Source organism: Rhipicephalus microplus, unplaced genomic scaffold (assembly GCF_043290135.1).
Source record: "Rhipicephalus microplus isolate Deutch F79 unplaced genomic scaffold, USDA_Rmic scaffold_14, whole genome shotgun sequence".
NCBI lineage: Eukaryota > Metazoa > Arthropoda > Arachnida > Ixodida > Ixodidae > Rhipicephalus > Rhipicephalus microplus.
The window spans coordinates 8,717,188-8,734,293 of record NW_027464587.1 but is presented as its reverse complement, the minus strand read 5'-3'; the positions used below and the strand labels follow the sequence as shown (position 1 = coordinate 8,734,293).

At 47.7% G+C, this 17,106-nt stretch overlaps 1 protein-coding gene and 1 pseudogene across 1 annotated transcript in view; both read left to right on the top strand.

The window, feature by feature from the left end:
* Ras85D (GTPase ras-like protein 1) overlaps nt 1–17,106 on the top strand; it is a 314,926-nt gene that overhangs the window by 205,962 nt on the left and 91,858 nt on the right. The gene's annotated exons all lie outside the window — the stretch shown is intronic.
* On the top strand, nt 9,198–10,530 carry LOC119180969 (uncharacterized; annotated as a pseudogene).

Below are 17,106 nucleotides of genomic sequence, written 5' to 3'. Positions count from 1 at the left end.
GTTGTCACGGAGCCTGTGGAAAGTTCGTCAGCCGCGGAACCTACGAGCAGTGGTCGCGTGCATCTAGATACTATCTATTGGCAGCAATCTGACTTGGAAGAGGAGCGAGCCAAAGCCGAAGATAAGTTATCGGAGTTGTCGTCCACTGCAGCGACAGAGCGGAAAAGCGCATTCAGGGTTGACAATGCCGACGAAGCAGCTCGTCCGCTTGATGGAACCACGTTCACAATTATAGATTTGTTGGCATTTGCAAAGTGCAAGGCATGCAACGGAGAACTACAGATTGTCCGCGACGACCGGGAATTCGGACTCGCCGTGAAATTGTTTTGTGTGTTCGACCTGTGGGGAGACTGCGTCGTTGTGGAGCTCGCCGCACGTACGTAGCAGTGAATGCATGAAACCTTTTGCTGTGTGCGCATGCCATTTAGGCAACGGGGAGCAGACAGACCGCGCTCAATGATGTGTTCTCGTAGATGGGCATCAGCCGTCGATGTCTTGACACGAAAACGTGGCAACACTACGTGAAGACGAAGTTGGCACCCGCGGCCGATCGTGCTGCACGCAATTTGAGGAGCACCTGTGCGGGGTCGGTTCGCGAACTTTACGCCGAACTTAATATAGGCCACTTGGAAAACATTGCGTTGTCGTTTGGTGGGTCATGGATGAGTCGCGGTCATTCGTCGCATATCGTTCTCGACACCGTCATTGAATTGTTCAGTGGGCTGGTGCTTGACTTTGTTGTTTTGAGCAACTTTTGTGTTGGATGCAAGTCGGGCCCAAAGGAAGGTGACCCTTCTTACTCAGCGTGGAAGAAACATCACCAGTGTCAGAAAAACAGTGACAAGAAGGCTGGGGAAATGGAGGTTGAGGCTGCCCTCATCCTCTTGAGGAGGTCACTAGAGTGGCAGAACCTGTGCTACACCATGGTGCACCACGGCACAGCCGCAGTTACCTTGTGCTACAAGAAAATAAGTTTTATGGGTATATCCCAGTGGAAAAGAGGACTGCAATTATCATGTCCAAAAGCGTATGGGCACTGCTTTGTTCAACTTGATTGCAAAACACAAAGGCCCTGGCCTTGTTTTGGGGGAAAGGGGCGCTTGACAGAAGACCTGATCTCCAGCTCACCAGTTATTATGGGTGGGCTCTGAAGACACACAGTGGTGATGTTGATGCTATGCACACAGCAGTGATGGCCACTTATCATCACATCACGTCCAATGATGTGGCAAACCACACTCTGTGCCCACCTGGTCCAAATTCCTGGTGCAAACAAAATGCGGCAAAGGCCAAGGAGGAGCCCATTCCCAAACATCGTCGAAAGCTGCCTCCAATGTCTGCCAAGCCTTACTTCCCATTTATGAGCGCTTGTCAGACAGAAAGCCGTTGCAACGATGCCAGCGAGAGAAAACCCAAAATAACAACGAATGCCTGCATTCAGCGATCTGGGCGCTGGCACCAAAAGAGCGACATGCTTCGCTATTCACAATGGAGGCAGCTGTGGCAGAAGCAGTGCTCAAGTTCAATGCAGGCACGCAATGCAGGCAGGCAATAAGAAGGCATCAGAAGACATTATGAAAGAACTGAGCCTAAACCACAGCTGGCAAAGCCGGCGCACGACGGCGCACGGCAGCTTTAGTCAAGATGCGACGAGCAACAGAGAACATTCACCAGTCCCCAGTCCTTGAAAAAGTGCCACACAAGAACTCATAGTCAAAAGGACTACATACCCGGTGCGTACTGAGCATTTTCAAGGGCAGTTATGTCAATGAATGAGTTTTATTTCTTTTTCTCAGTTTTCTGAAAACATGCTTCTTGGTGACTTTATTAGTTGGTCGGGTTGATATCTTGCAATGTAGAATAGCTAGAACAATAATTTTTTCATTAACGTAAAGCCCAACCTGTGTATTACAAAGTGCTGACAGCAGAATTTCTATTTGCTGCCCATATAAATTTAGAAGGTATTAAATTTCTTTGTGTGTGATAGCTATGACACGATTCCTAAACTTTCATCATCTACAGAATTACTAGTTTTTCTTTAATTTGAAATCTGCTTGCAGCATTGCATTTATTGCTAATTGCACTGTCTAGCTATGCAATATTTACTTTTTGATAAGCACTTTCTTTTATATTGTCTCCGAAAACAATAGAGTGGCAGCATTGTGTATCTTCTAAATTAATAGACCTACAATGATAATTTTTGTATACTTGAAATCAGAAGAACCTACACAAGCATGTACATTTTCATCATGTTCGGTCGACAAATACAGAAAATATTTCCACACACCATGTCCCCCCTTAAATTGAAAACCTCTGTAGGCCCTGATAAGATTCCAAACATGTTTCTTTATCGGCATGCCGAATCCATAGCTAAATTTATAGTTGTTATATTCAGTCTTTCCTTTTCTGAAAGTGTTGTCCCCGCCAAGTGGCGTATTGCAGGCACAGTTCCCGTTTCTAAAGCTGGCTATCGAGCCATCGTTACTATCGCTCTATTCGCTTCTCAATTCATGCCGCTAACTTATCGAGCATATTATTTCCAACTATTTGGTCGACTTTTAAATTCCCGCAATATTTTAACACCTTTCCAGCACGGTTTCTGTAAAGGCCTATCTACTATCACTCAACTCGTTTCTATTGTGCATACCTTTCCTTCAGTTCTCGACAAGTCCGGCCAAGTTGACGCAGTATTATTAGATCTAAGCAAAGCATTAGATAGGTTTTCGAATTCCGGTCTTCTCTATAAACTTGATACACTTAATGTCCCGCATCTTCTAATAAAGTGGATTGCCACATATCTTAGACATAGAAAACAATTTGTTGATATCAGCGGTCGCGCTTCAGATCTTGGATCAGTTAGCTTAGGAGGGGTAGCTGTACTGAGGGAGTAGCTGTGCCACGGAGAGTGACTGGACTGCACCCAACAGTGGTGTGCATGTGAACAGTGACTCTGTCGTGCCTACGCCTAGCACGCCGAATTTGCTACGAGGCACGAGGACTAGGAAACCAGAGAATAGGTACTCCCCGTAGTCTTCCTCCTAAGAGGGGAGGAGTGTTACAATGTTAGCTCAAATTCAGCGCCCTCGCGCAGTGCTGATAGTTGTGTTGAGCTGTGCAAGCCTGGCACAGCAGTGGGTGGCCGTTTTGGAAACAATAAACACGGTTCGCTCTGGGCAAAGGGCTCAACATGTTCTCATGTTCTTTGCGGGCCCGATGGTCTACTGTTCATGGTAGTCACTACCGCCCGGCCATCTGTTAATCTACACATGTAACAACAACCACACTTTATAACTCGAAAGATAAAAGGCAACAAATCCAAAGTGAAAACGAAACCATCACTCGTGCACACAAAATTATCTCAATAACAGCATAAAGCAAAACGGTCTGCAAAGCTCTCACACCGACGCCCCTCAGAACCAGGTGGCTATACTGCTTTTGTCGCGGCAGCGATGCTCGTTTTCCACATCTTCGCAGCTTGGCGTCCCAGCGCACAGTGCCAGTTCATCCTCTGGGAGTTTTCTTCGCGGTCCGAGTCGCGAGCCACAATCCTTTTCCTGACGAATCTCTTGCGTTTACGTGGATAGTGCACGTGCTTTTAGGTGACTCTTTTCTCCCCGTGCACCATTGCCGAGCTTCCACGTTCGACATAAGCCCCGTGCCTCTTCTTTACTCATGACACAGTGTAACTATATTTGCCGTCCACAAACTTGTATGTTCTTTCTCGGATATTCTCCCTGAAAAATATCGCCCAGGCAGCACCATGCCGCAGAACTGTTGTGCCCCGGTGTACGAGCAATGCGAAGAGGAATCCAGGTATCCACTACCACAAATGTCCGTCAGACGCAGGACGACGATCATATATTTGTTACAGAACATCTCACGGCAAAGTTTCTATGGCAAAGCATGTGGGAGCCTAACGACTCGTCACTGGTATGTTCCTTTCATTTTAAAGAAAATGATTACTGCATAAAACATAGTACAAAGTCCTGCTTACACTCGTAGTTCCTTCAGTTTTTTCTAATTACTCCACATACATGAGGAGAGTGAGTAGTCAGAGGTGTAAGAAAAATCCTCGAGAAGATCTGTTATCAAGAGTGGGAGTTGAAGCTAGTGAAGCTTTGGCTTGTGATAGTGCAAGTTGCTTCTCAGGAAATGAATCCGATAACAATATTTGCGGTTCTACTGATCTCGGTAGTGGAACACCATGCAAGACCAGTAGTCAGAACATTGTGTTGTTGGATGTTGCATGCCAAACAGATCTAAACATTGATGCCATGACGGACAGCTCAAAGAAAACTGTTCATGGGCTCAGCATCAAGATTTCTCGCCTCCAAAATGCGCTACAAAGACTCCAAAGCAGATGATATGACGGAGCGCGTGAGTGCTTGAGAGTTTACGATGAGAGTGAAAAAACGCAACAGTTTCAGAGAATCTTCGCAGCTGCGGAACAAGGGGTGGAAGCGGCTTTGTTCATTGAACATCAAGTAGGCAATTTTCATGCAAGAAAATTTGAAGCGTTATCCTTGGGGAGGGGGTTCCCTGGAAGGCTTGCTCTAACAAAGGCTACGATCTCGTTCGTTCTAGGCCTCTCTTCAAGCTTCTTGTCGCTCAACGTTGCGAAAGTACGTGGGTAAATCAACTGGTGAAGTTGGTATGACCCCGCTCATTAAAGGACGCCTGCGTATGGAACTAGAAGGCTTGATAGTGGAGCAAGAACGATTGTGCTACCTTATTATTGACGAAATGTCAATACAAGAAAAGATCATCTACAATCGCCAAGTCGACAAAACTTTTGGCCTTGTCAACATGGGCCCTGGCTCAGAGCAACATGCTGTAGTAGCACCTAGGGTTGCACACCATCTCCTTTGTTTTATCTTTAGAGGACTTTCCACCCTCTTCTTCATACCTGTTGGCTATTTCTTTACTCGGTGTTTGAAGGAAGAGCAACTTACTAACACGACTGCAGAGGTGATGAAAATAATAGGGGAAGTTGGTTTCTGTGTTTTGGCACTTGTGACCGACAACCATCAAACGAAAGTCTCGCTGTTGAAGAGCCGTTTTGACGACGGCACGCTTACCCACGTGGTGTCCCACCCAGTGCAAGTAGGTGATCCGCTCTTCCTTTCTTTTAATCGGAACCACCTGATCAAAAATCGTGGCAACAATTTTTCGGAAAGAAAGCTGTTGTATGGGGATCAGCTTATTAAAGGCTCTGTCTACATGAAGCTGTTTGAAATACGGTCTCAGCTGCTGGTGAAGCCCGTAAGATTCCTAAGCCGTTCTCATGTCGAGCCAAACAACTTGGAAAAACTGAAAGTTCTAAGAGCGAAGCAAATCTTCTCGAATTTTGCTGTAGCCACGTTGAAATTTTCCTAAAAAAATTCCAAATGCCATTCTGATGCCGGAGAATTTCAGAGCTGCCTCGCCACTTTTTTTTATGGAAATGGTAGCTAAGTGGTATGGCTAAGTGGTATGCTGTGCACGACACTTGATGTTTAAAGCCGCACAGACAGCAAGGCAAGCCATTTCATAGAACAGACGACGAAAATGGCTTTCGTGGCTGGAAGTTGATTTCATCAGCTATTTGAAGATTTTCAGCTTTCCGAAGGTGGATCAAAACAGATCACAAAAGAGACGAGTCGACGTTGCTAACAACTAGGTCTGTAGTGTGGCAGTAACTGAATACCTTCTTGATCATGCTGGGTAAGTTTTCCACACATCAATATGAAACTTATTTTTACGTCATTTGTATTTTGATTCACTTTTCTGCACCGTCGCCAGTTCCCAAGTTCCGGTATGTTCCGACACTGGGATTCAACAGCCATTCTGTGGAGTCGTTCTTTAGCTGTCCTGGACAACTTAAAATGACAGTCCATGCTCGGGTAGCCATTGTTTTCGTGGAGAAACGTCTAAACGTGTGAAATGTTATAGATGTCATGGAATCACACTTTTACTAGCCTTTCTTTGCCTATGTGGGAATCCTGCATGCGGCCAAGCGAGGCAACACACCATCCTGCTCTGAAACGAGCATTCTTGTCAGCCTGCCAGCCTGTTATGATGTTAATGATGTAACAGTGATTTACCACTTCTAATCCGATCTGCTGCCAGGAAGCTTTCAAGCAAGCTCGAGTATGTTAACAGCTGGCCCCAGGCGCAAGATAAACTCGAAATTGCTCCAATTGCCATCTTAGCTTGGTACCTCGTACGTCCTTGCGATGAAAAGGTGTCAACTAACATTTTCATGGCCATGCGATGTTTGTTACAGGATCGGCTTGTTTAATTATGTAAACTTCATTCAGCTCCCTTTTCTTCTTTGTTTTTTGCACACTGTTAAACATGTTAGTTAAGAAATACAGAAATATGACTGCTTCTAGCCAGAAATAAGTCAAGCTTTTATGGATTGTGCCTATAATCTTGTGAAAGTACCGCCGTGCCTTGCTCATTGAAATGACTTAATTTGTTGATATTTTCGGCGAATGCGCCTATAATGCAACGTGCCGCTACAGGTATCCGATCGAACTAATGGAGTCCGTGGGCTGAAAAGAACGTTGACAGAAGACATCTCAAGTGTCCGACACCACCGTATCGGAATTCGTAAACTTACGTGCGACTTAGTGAACAAAGTGATGATATCGGTTGAAGTGAAAAGGTGCGTAAAGCTATGTACTTTGCTCCAGTCAGCACTACTGCTGCACTTCTTCCGGTGTCCTGCTTTGATTTGTCAAATGGAGGACCTCGAGCATTCGAAGAAATTCTGCTGTGACCATCACTGTGGAATTGGACTGGGAACGTCAATGCGGCATATGAGTGGCTTTAGAGCTCAGATCCACTTGTGAGATCGCACACATGTTAAGTATTATTTCGTGGTTTTTCCATCTGGTACTATTATTTCGTGGTTTTGCCATCTGGTACTGTATCGTATGTATACTATAGATGTGTTTGGAGAAAGTAAAATGTTTATCTTATTTTGTAATAAATAAACATTGGAAACTGAAATTTCTAAGGTTACTTATTCTAAATCAAATGATTAAATCTGAAGTGACATATGCATAGAATAAATCTAAAGGGACATACTCAGTTATTATAATGAATTTCGATGCATTAAAAGAGGTGTAGCTTTTTTAAACCAATTAGTTGTGGTCTTTTAGGATCCCAATAACATCTGCTCACGATTCCTACTTGCGCAAAAACTGATCGGTGTGCTTGGTTGCATTTCTGGCAAGACAATACCGAAAATTCCCATGGGCTGCAGGTATGTACAAGCAAGATCTGTAATTGCGAGATGGGTACACACTAGGTGGATATTAAAAGCAGATTTCGGGCGTCACACGAAGACGCACACACTCAGTGATAACTACCACAAGCGCGGCACGTGTGCGATTTCGTAAGCGCTAGGTTCCCCCCCTGCGCGGCGGTGCTGCAGGTGGTAGTAGTGCGGGTAACTAGAACTGACACGACCGGCCGTACCCGTGCGCTTTTTCATGCAGAGGCTGCGCTCCTGTAAACACACGGTGAATACCATTGGTGTGATTGTCTCCCTGCTTTACACCCTCTTTATTGAGATTCTGTTGCTTTCATTATGGATAAATATGGTTGCTGTGGATCTGCTGTAGGTTTCTTCCAGTATGTTTATGTAGGGTTCGTCCATTCCCTGATTACTTAGCGCCCACTTCACTGCTAATGTCTCGACTGAAACACCTTCTCGTAATCTAAGAATGCTATGTATAGGGGTTGATTGTATTCGGCGTACCGTATTTACTCGCGTAATCCTCGCACTCGCATAATTCTTGCACCCCCGAAAACTGCCGCAATAATGCCGTCTGCTCATTCCTGCCTCTGATGATAGCGCGCGCCATTTGGCACCATCTCTTAAGCATCAAGCGTACTATTGCACGCAGATTCAATCCAAGCCAAGCCAAGCCAAGCTGAAGTGGCCAGTGCGCGTTGCGGCGTGTTTTGTATGCTGTGTCGATAATCTTGGCACGTTATGGTGTGATACTGAAGCTACACAGGTGCCTCAAGTTGCAAGTGATAGATGACAACGGCACTAAACGACGGCAACAGGGCCGCCGGTAGGCCCTTCGGAGTCTACGAGTTTTTTGTTCGCTACTGGTGACGGCAGCTGAAAGTCACCAAGACGTGTTGGGCCTGCCGTGGGCCTAAAACTGGGATTGATGGTAAACTTTATTTTGTCAGAAGGAAACTGCAGACGATTCTGGAAAATAGATATAAGCCCAATACTGACGTCCTAGGCTTACCTTTTGAGGGCTCCTGTTGAGCGACGAACGCTACCGTTACGCCCGCAGCGCCCACAAGCTTTGCGTATGGTATTCTAATTCTCGACTATTTGCTTGCACTTTTTTTGTCTCAAATAAATCTTGCCTTGTGTTGAACCTCTGCTTTTATTGTTGAGGTAACACTTAACTAGTACTTCTCAAAGCTTGCTGTTTATTGCTGGTGTGGGAATTCCGATTTGCGGCCTCTTCGTTTTTTTTTTTTTTTTCGCTCTGTACGTTCTTGTGGAAAGTTTTCCCCACGTAATTCTCGCACCCCCCAACTTAGCATTGGTTTTTCGGCAAAAAAAGTGCGAGGATTATGCGAGTAAATACGGTATTTGGCTGGCTCCCACATTCAGCATGCATGATGATGCATAACAAGAAGTACATTGTTCGTTCAAAAAGTGTAGTGTACAACCCGAAAGGACTTGTTTTTGGGCTAGTTGGTGCATACTTGGTGCAGAAGACTGAGGCACAAAAAAACATATCGTGAAGCAGGAAGAGCAGGAGAGAAGACAGAAGATTGCTGTTCTGTCTTCTCTCCTGCTCTTCCTGCTTCACGATATGTTTTTTGCGCCTCAGTCTTCTGCACCATGTAGTATACAAGATCCTCCTATCTTGTGGTCCGTCCTAAGTGGGGCAGACAGGTAGATTTGTGGACATCCGACTGCATAAGCACAGCAAAAAGATGCGGAGAGGGAGAGAGGGCTTTCTTGGTATGCATTGAGCACAATAGGGCTGTACTTTGTGCTGCATAAGCACAGCAAAAAGGCGTGAAGAGGGAGAGAGGGCTTTCCTGGTATGCATTGAGCACAATAGGGCTGTACTTTGTTCCTTGCAGGAACAAGGCATTAGCAAAGCATCCTAGCGAGAATTCAGTGCTGATGAAATTTGGTCAAACAGAAAGCATCCATAAACAAAGCTATCAAACGTACAAAAACTAGCCAGTGATTGCACGTGTACACGCACACCGCGGGCAAATAAGTCTGTGAAGCCTGCATAGGATCAGTTTGCAACTACCCAGACTAGCCATTATTCGTGTATCTTCGTGCACGCCGAGTGTGAACATGTTTATGAAGCCTGCACAGAATCAGTTTGCAACAAAGTTTGAAGCACCGGTGTTATATTCAGTTTCGGTTTTACTTTGTGTTCTTTCACCCCCAGGGGGCGCATCTGTCTTTTATGTATATATTCGATGTGTTGCGGACAATAAAGGTCTTTTGTACAGTGGTGCTGCCGGTGCTTCTTACGTCTTTCGCAAACACCACATTGGCGACGAATATGGGATAAACCCGTCAAGCTACCTTCAGCATCGAGTGTCATCCGGGTCCGCCCCGCCATGAGTTTCTCCGGCCTTGCTCCGCCGCCGCCATTCCTCCCGACGCCCGGCCGGCCGTCACTTCCATGGAAGGAGTGGGAGCAGACGTTAACAGTCTACCTTCTAGCGTCCGGAGCAGCTGAGTTCCCACCAGCGCGACGCAAGGCCATTCTTCTGCATTGTTTGGGGGCGGAAGGGCAGCGTGTTTACCGGACTTTACCTGCAGGGTCAAATGCCGCAGCACCAGCAAGCGCCGCAGCACCAGAAGTACAAGAGAAGCCTCCCGCGGCCGCTACTGACGAGTACGAGGCTGCACTGAGCGCCTTACAGCAGCAGTTTTCCACGTCGTGTAACGTCGTCGTCGAGCGTCATCGTTTCCACCGCCGCAGCCAACACGCAGGCGAGTCCGTTCAAGACTTTGTTGCTGCTTTACGGGAGCTCGTTTCGCATTGTTCGTTCGCTTCACAAGATGATGCTCTGCGGGACCGATTTGTTGCCGGCGTTGTTTCCAACCGCGTACGTGAACGGTTGCTGCTCGAGAGTTCCACCCTTTCGTTCGAGAGCGCAGTGCGCATCGCTCTTCAGTTTGAGCAAGCAGCTGAAGAGTTGAAGGAATTTTCTGCTTCGGTCGAGCCTGTTTCTGTACGGCAACGTTCCCAGTATTCGCATTCTTCGCGAAAATTCAATTTCCAGCCAAAAGCGCATTTTCAGCAGAACTCTCCAAGCGCTAGCGGTTCGCGTGCGCCGCAGGGGCCCCGCCCCCCTCGGCGAGACAGAGATAGCCGGTCCGTTTCACCACACTGTTTCTGATGCGGCTCGTGGAATCACCGCGCATCAGCGTCACAGTGCCCTGTGCAGGGAAAGAAGTGTTTGTTTTGTGGTATCAAAGGCCACTTTCAGAAAGTATGCAACCGCAAGCGTCAAATGCAAGGCAGGATTCATGAAGTTGGCATCGATGACGATGCTTTGTCAGGGGAAAGTTCTGAGCAAGTTTTGACTGTGCAGCATCCCGCTCGCAGCGCAATTTACATACAAGTACGCGTAGCGGATGTCAAGTTGTCATTCCTTGTTGACTCAGGGTCGTCTGTTTCAATTCTATCAGAGCAGGAATTCCACAAACATTTTCAAAGCAGTTTGCTCCTCCCAGCTCCGCATGTCACTTTGTTTGACTATTCGAAGCGGCCAATTTCCGTGCTAGGCTGTTTCCAGGCAGACGTTCAGTTTAAAGGGCGCTCTGCACCACTTCTTTTGTACATCGTTCGCCAAGGAACTTGTTTGATAGGCCTCGACGGCATTAAGGCCCTAAATCTTCGAATACAGGGCTCCACTCTTGAGTGCCTGCACACGTCCGTTGCCCCGCCGCCGCGTGTTAATGACCCGACACTTTTTCACATTCCGATGCAGTCAATAGAGCAACCCAGGCAAGCAAACCTTCCGCCAGCCTTGGAACACGACTTCGGTTCACTTTTCAGTCCCGAGTTGGGTCTTGCTAAGGGGTTCACGCATCGTCTCAAGATTCGGCAAGGCGTGCAGCCGGTATCTTCGAAGCTGCGCCGTCTTCCATATTCACTTCAGGAACCAGTGTCAAATGAACTTCACAGGTTGCTGAGCCTTGACATCATCGAACGCATCAATGCTTCTGAATGGGTTTCGCCCATTGTTGTCGTTGACAAGAAAGACGGCACCATCAGAATTTGTGTTGACCTCCGGGAGCCTAACAAGGCTATTGTACCAGACAGCTTCCCGTTGCCTCATACAGAGGAACTCCTTCATGCCTTGGTAGGTGCGACACACTTCTCAAAACTTGACTTGGCTTCTGCCTACCATCAGGTTCTTTTGCACCCTGACAGCAGGGACCTGACAGCCTTCATCACGCATGAAGGACTTTTTCGGTTCAAGAGAGTTTGCTTTGGGTTAGCTTCTGCCCCAGCGGCATTTCAGAAGATGATGGCCACAATTCTGGATGGCTGCCCTGGTGTGTTGTTCTACATTGATGACGTGATAGTCTTTGGGAAAAGTGCAGAAGAACAGCTTTTGAACCTAACAAAGGTCTTGCAGAAAATCAAGTCCGCAGGCCTGAAATTGAACGACAAATGCTTCTTCGACGTTCCAGAACTTTCTTTCCTAGGGCATAAGGTCACTGCACAAGATATCTCGCCGCTTCCAGAGAAAGTAGACTCGGTAGTTAATCCAGTGCCAACAGATGTTGCTGCCCTCCGTTCATTCCTGGGTCTTGTAGAATACTATTCCAAGTTTGTTCCCCGCTTGGCCCAGGTGGTCGAGCCTATGCGCGTTCTGCTTCGCAAGAATGAGCCATTCATCTGGTCAGCCGAAGCAGACAGCAGTTTCCGGAGGGTCAAGGAAATGCTTTCTTCAAGTACAGTTCTCCACATGTTCGATCCATCACTTCCAGTCATCGTGTCGACCGTCGCTTCTGACTGTGGGCTGGGAGCCGTTCTGCAGCAGCAAAATGGCCATGAGCTCCGCACAGTGGCTTTCGCATCTCGTACCTTGTCACCAGCGGAAAGTACTCGGTCGGCGAACGCGAAGCGTTGGCATGCATTTGGGCATGCGAACGATGGCACACATATCTTTGGGGTCGCCATTTCAAGATTCGAACGGACCATCAGGCGTTGGTATCGTGGCTGTCTTCGCAAGGACGTGGCAGAAGGCCACTTCGAATTGCACGCTGGAATGCGAGACTCCTATGCTACAATTTCACTGTCGAGTACTGCAAGGGGTCCACCAACACGGTGGCAGATGCTCTTTCTCGGCTGCCAGCTCCTGCCACGCAGGCACAGCTGGACAAGGATGAAGAAATTGTGTCGTTGGTCGAGTCGGCTTGCGTGACGAAGAAAGAATTCAAGCAAGCCGTCCTCAACGATGGTTGTCTGCAAACGGTCAAGTCGTTCGTGCTTGGTTCTTGGCCACCACAAAAGTCCATACCAGAGGAGGCAAAACCTTTCTACTCCTTGCGCGAAGAACTTTCTGTTGTTGATGACCTTCTACTGCACGCAGAACGCCTCGTTGTTCCGTCCTCACTCACGGCTCAGTTCATCGCCGTTGCCCACGAGGCACATCCGGGCATCACGCGCACAAAGGCGCGACTTCGTGAGCTATTCTGGTGGCCACGGATGGACAAGAAAGCTGAATCTGCCGTGAAAAACTGTCACATCTGCCTGGAGGCAGATAAGTCTGCCAAAACATCGCCAGCGCCATTGCAGCCTATTGACTGGCCTGAAAGGCCATGGCAGAAACTGGGCCTAGACATTGTTGGCCCATTGGAACATGCACCTCACAATAGCCGATTTGCTATAACACTGGTCGATTACCATTCCAAATGGCCAAAGATATATTTCTGCAGCGAAGTGGCCACAAGCACCGTGAAAGACTTCTTAACCAGTGTTTTTGCCCGTGAAGGATACCCGGAAGAGATTGTTTGCGACAATGGGCCGCAGTTCACTTCATGTGAATTTGTAACCTTTCTTCAAAACCGAGCCATCAAGCTGTCTCATTCGTCTGTATATTACCCCCAGGCGAATGGGCAAGTCGAGAGGTTCAATCGAACTCTGAAGAAATTCATCCAGGTTTCACTCCTCGAAAGGAGACCTATCCGACAAGCAGTTATGGACTACCTCTCTATTCACCGCTGTACTCCACAGGCTACCACTGTAGTTGCCCCAGAAGTTCTGCTGCATGGGCGAATGCCCCGAACCAGATTGGATGTTGTGGGGTTTTCGGCACCAGCGTTTGCAAAAGACCCAGCAAAGGAACTGGCGCCACTGCGCCAAAGGGTCCGCCTTCAACAGCGAAGCAGTAAGGAGTACACGGACCGCAGGAGAGCTGCTAAGGAGCCAAAGATAGCTGTGGGTGATCTCGTTCGTATCAAGAAGCCGTCCGTTCGCTTCAAGGGGGATCGCTCTTTTTCCTCGCCTACTGAGGTGTTGGGGAAGAGGGGACCTGCCTCTTTCCGACTTGCAGACGGCCGCACATGGAACGCCTCCAAGCTTTCCCGGGTTCCTGAGAGGGGCACGAGTCCACCATACCAACGTTCGGAGCTACCTGCGCCACAGCTTCCGGTTCAAGTGCCGCAGCCTGCCCTGCCGCCGCCGCCTTCTCCCGTGTCGCAGCCGCCGCCTCCTGGCGTACTGCAGTCTGCCGTACCGCAGTCGCCTGCTCCTGATCCGCAGCTGCCTGTACCGGAGCCTGCCATGCTGCAGCCGCCTTCTCCAGGGCCGCAATCGTTGTCTCCTGGCGTACTACAGAGCTCTGCAAGCTCATTACCATCTCCGGCCGTGCAGCATCCCCATCGGCTGTCCCGAGAGCACCGGCCACCGGTCTGGCTCAAGGACTATCAGACCCACTAGTTGCCTGGGTGTATAGCACAGTGTGTATGTAGTGTAAATATGTATGTGTATATAGCGTGTAAAATGTACAGTGCATGCATAGGGGTTTCTTACTAACACTTACTAACAACTAATCACTACATATAAGGGAGGGAGTATGTTATATTCAGTTTCGGTCTTACTTTGTGTTCTTTCACCCCCAGGGGGCGCGTCTGTCTTTTATTTATATATTCGATGTGTTGCGGACAATAAAGGTCTTTTGTACGGTGGTGCTGCCGGTGCTTCTTACGTCTTTCGCAAACACCACAACCGGGGTAGCTCAGTCGTAGAGTCTTAGTGGCTGCCAGTGGCTCGGTTTGGATTCTCCTTCTGTTACGATTTTTTATTTGATGCGAAGCAGCTCTTTAGCTAGCCTGAGTTATGCCGTCTCTCTGTACACCCCCACTACGCCTGCTCACATCTCGTGCCGCATCCTCAGGTGTCTTGCTGGCCCAGGAAGACACCTGCAAAACTGTCGCTCCCCTCCCTCCCTCTCTCTCCTCGCAAGGCCAATGCAGGCAGCGTCTGCAAGTAAAAACAGACTGCTCGCGCTGCGCAATCGTTCACTGGCCACCCCGTATATGTAGGCACTTCATTGTGCATTCGGTCAGTCAAGGGTTGGCTTTCGCTTGATGAGCGCCAGCGTCAACGTTGCCGCCAGTGTAAGCGTTAGAGCCCGCTACTTCGGATCTACACATAGTTCTCTTTAGCGGGTGATGGTCCAAATTAGTCTGCTTTTGTTGTGATGTCATAACAGCGCTTATGCTGTACAAGGTTCGTACAGGTCCTTGAAATCTTTGAAAACCCTTGGATTCGAAAAATGCATTTTCAAGGCCCTTGAAAGTCCTGGAATTTCCGGCTGAGCAGTGCACTCTCATATTGACATCGCGACCTCTTAAATGTGGTACATCGGTGTGTCAACTTGTCAAACTTCCCAACCCATTTCTGAAGCATTAATGCGGCGTGAGTGCACATGATCCCATTTTGCGAAAGTGCTTGTGAAAAAAAAGTTAGTTCGTGACGAGGATGAGGCAGTGAATGTGATAGCAAGAAATTAGAATGTCATATGAAGAAGGGCAAGCAACCCCATATATGCAACATGCCGCTTAAGCATGAAGGACGCACGAAAAGAAAGCGCACAGGGCGAGTGCTGGTGAAAGACTGTCACAGCTCGACACTGGAAGCGTACTGCTTAAACAAACCAAGAAGGCTGCTAGAAAAGAACACGCATGTATTTACAGGATGAGTGGAAATTAACCACTGTCGCAGCTGTTACTTCTTGGTTGTGGAGCAACGAGCGAGTGTCAACTGTGCACAAGCTGACTTTCTTGATGGGTTGGTGCCATCAAATGTCAAGGCTATAGCAACCACCGTGTGGGTTTAAGAATACATTTTAAGTCACTTCCCAAGTGTACCTAAATGCCCATTCTCCTAATCAAGACCCATCGCGAGCACGTCCAACACTGATGTAGCTCTATAGAGAGGGCAACGAAAGCTCTAGTGCCGTCAAACCAGATCTCTAGTTAAGTGAATGACCTATGGACTTCCGGCCCGTACATACAGGCAAAGCATCGCGGCGGCTGCAGGGAGCTGCAAGTTTGATTTGCAGGTGCTTGTGTGGCACATGAGTGCAAAACTCACAATACTCAGCATGACATGTGCAAAGCTTTGCGATCACATGATCCAGTCAGCTACTCTGCTATGTACCTGCCCAACTCGGTCCCCACAAACGGGAACTGAAAATTGTCCATATCGAAAACGCGACAAATTATATAGCGAGACTAAATAAACCTTGGTACATCTATTGTGCTTATTGGAGCTATAATTGAAGCATGTAGCAAAGAGCGCGCAAGCCACTGATATTGCGACACACCTTCAATGCCTGGCTACTCATGCGTGTTGAAGCCCATCGACGCGTAACTTTTCGACATGGCAGTTCTTATTGCTGCACTAACCTGTCCCTATTCAAGTCTAGGCAACTTACAAGAAAAAAACAAAAATGAGGCATAGTACAGTCGATTCCGTAGATATTGAACTCAAAGGAGATCGCGAAATAGTTTATATAATTCAATACGAGGAATATGTGTATTTTAGGCTCAAATATTGCATTGCGACTCTCGAAACGGCCTCGAAATCGTAGTAAGCGTTAGCACGACAATTCACTCATAGTATTTTTAAGGAAAGGCGACAACTTCTTTTTCAAGTTACCGCACCTTATTTGCGTGAAAATGTGCACCGTCATGTTCAAGTCATTTTCATTTATCGAGCATTGAAGCTTTCGAAATGGGTGAATTAAGCCCCTCTGCCACAAGTGGCGATAGGCGGTGAGCGCCAATGCAAGCTCTGTAGCGCGGTAAAATGCTGTTTAGCGACGGCCCACTTTTGCAGCACTGGCAACGTTGGCCGTGAGATTGGCATCGGTGCAGTCAGAAATGGGGACGTTATCATCTGCACTGATGAAGTTGCTCGCACTATTCCCATCCGAGGAGGTGCCTGGAAATGCTAATAATTCACTGAGGCGCCATGCATCGTTGTCAGCTAAAATGGCGCACACCAAGGCGTTAGTTGTCACCAAAGCCCACGAGAAAACTCTTCACAATGGTGCCTTGCTTAATGTCGTTCAGCACCAGTCATCATTTTTAACGCTCCAAGCAATGCATTGTTAAGTTTGACATTCAGTAGTAACGAAGGGAGAACTACTGAGAAAGTCGAAACGCTGACCTGAAACAACAAAAGACAGTGTACCCCACCATCTTGGCAATGGGCATGTCACTAGGGATTTTTGTAGCAGCAAGGGTAAAGCAAGAAAAAGCGTAGCCTTTGAATGTGTATTTTCTAACCGAAAATGCCAAAAATATGTCACTAGATTGCGGATCTCGAAGGCTATGCTTTTCAGGCCCTCATGCAATCATGCGTGAGCAAACAAGAAAGGGAATGCGCCCATCGCGACGAAGCCACCAAGTCACTTTGCAGTCATGTGATTTTGGTGCCCTGGGCACTTGGCCTTTTTTAAAATGCTGTGTCCACACATTGCAACCTACAACAGATCGTGAATATCGTGCTGGTGCGCTCAAAAATGCTGGGCAACCAATGAATTACACCGCCTTTCCATTGCTTGTGCGCGAGG